Raw genomic sequence first — 2,042 nt, 5'->3', positions numbered from 1 at the left:
AAGGTCTAGGGAGAATCCGTTTCCTTGGGTTTTCTAGCGTCTAGAAGCTGCCTGCTGTCCTTGGCATGCGACCCCATCCTTCACCTTGAAAGCCGTCTCCCAGCCTCTCCCCCCACCCCATAGTCTCCCTGTCTCAAGCTCCTTAATGTAATCACGTTCGCAAAGTCACTTTTGCCATGGAAAGTAACATATTCACAGGTTCCAAGGATGAGGATGTGGACATTTTTAGGGCACTGTTATTCTGCCTGCCACAAACAAGAAACACTTACGTGGTATCTACATAGAGTTGGTTTTGTTGGCACCAAAACCCTCCTCTGGCCAGGTTAACTAGAAAAGAGGATTCCGAGCCAAGGGAACAGTAAGTGCAAAGGCCCTGAGGTAGAACACGCAGGAAGGCCAGTGTGGCTAGAACAGAGTGAGCCAGAGGGACAGTCCCAGCGATGTGTTTGGAGAGATGACGGCATTGGGGATCGGAGGGGGAAGGCAGGTCACGCAGGGCCTGACTGGCTGTAGTGAGGACACTGGCTTTACTCTGTGCCAGATGAGAGCCATGGGTAGGAGGATTCTTTGTTTTGGAGGATCTGGGGGAGGGCGGTGACAGCTTTATCGAGATATAACTCGCATACCATGCAACTCATCCATGGTATACAGGTCAGTGGTTTTAGTATATTCACAGACTTGGGGCACTGACATCACAATCCATTTTAGAACACTTTTATCACCCCAAATAGAAACCTCATGCCCCTCAATTCCCCCAGGCCCTGGCAACCATGAATCCACTTTCGGTTTCTATGGATTTGCCTGGACATTTCACATAGAAGGGGTCATTCAGTATGTGGGGCATGGGAAGGTTTCGTGCCAAATCCAGCGCAGGGCAGGCAGGGGTGGGAGCAGAGCGGCCAGCGAGGAGGTGCCGCTGGGGCCAGGATGGGGACAGCGATGGAAGCAGAGAAGGGATCAGATCTGGGCGCATCTCGAAGGTGCCATCAGCCGCATTCTCTGACAACGTGAGGTAGGGTGGAGAGAAGTCAGGGATCACTCAGTTTTACAGCCTGAGCATCTCAAAGACCAGAGCCTCCCTTCAGAGGAGGGAGAAGCCAGCGGGAGGAATCTGCCAAGTTTGAGTTCCTGGGACCCCAACGGGGAGATGCCGAGGCAGCAGTGGCCACGCGGGTCTGGAGCTCACGAGAGAAGCCGGGCGGGACACAGGCACTTGGAAGTCACCAGAACGGTGGTGTTTACCACCGTGAGGCTGGCTGAGACCACCAAGGCAGCGGGGGGAAGAGAGAGCAGAAGAGATCTGAAGACTGAGGCTGGTGGCTTTTCAGCCATCAGGGAACAGCGGAGAATCCAGGAAATGAAAGAGAAGATACAGCCAGTGAGTGCAGCGTCCTTGAATTGAGTGAAAAAACCCAGTGTGTTCAAGAGGAGAGTATTGGGACTGTCCCAGGCATGGCCGGACTTTTGGCTTCCACCCACCAAATGCCAGAAGTGGCCCCTGGCCATTGTGACTACAGAAACAACCCCCGCATGTTTCCGGGACCCTCTGGAGTTGAGCCCTCGCCCCCCGCCCCCGACGCGCAATGAGAGCAGAGTGTGACGGCTACTGGCCACATACACCCTTGGCAAGCCGAGAACAGCTCTGGGCCCACGTGGGCTCTGATTAACGTCATACGACCTGGCTTCAGTCCCCCAACTGCAGGAGGTAGGTGCGTCCTGGCTTGGCCACTTAGCAGCTGTGTAACCTCTGGGTAAGTCATTTAACCTCTCTTGCCTCTGTTTCTTCATCTGGAAAATGGGTTGACGATAGTTTTTCTCTCACCGGTGTGTTTGAGGATTAAATGAGTTAATCTACAGGAAAGTTCAAGATTGCGCCTGATAGTAGTAAGCACACATTTATTCTGCAGGCACGAGTGCCTGTGGACACGGCATTGTCAGAGACACCAGAGGTATGGACAGAAGGAGACAGTAAGCAGTAGCTGTAATCATCGTTTTACACACAGGAAAACAGGCTTTGGAGAGGTGAATTTATATTGGGCACT

This window comes from Propithecus coquereli, unplaced genomic scaffold, assembly GCF_000956105.1.
Source record: "Propithecus coquereli isolate 6110/MARCELLA unplaced genomic scaffold, Pcoq_1.0 Scaffold42, whole genome shotgun sequence".
NCBI classification, from domain to species: domain Eukaryota; kingdom Metazoa; phylum Chordata; class Mammalia; order Primates; family Indriidae; genus Propithecus; species Propithecus coquereli.
Note: the sequence above shows the minus strand (reverse complement) of the source record.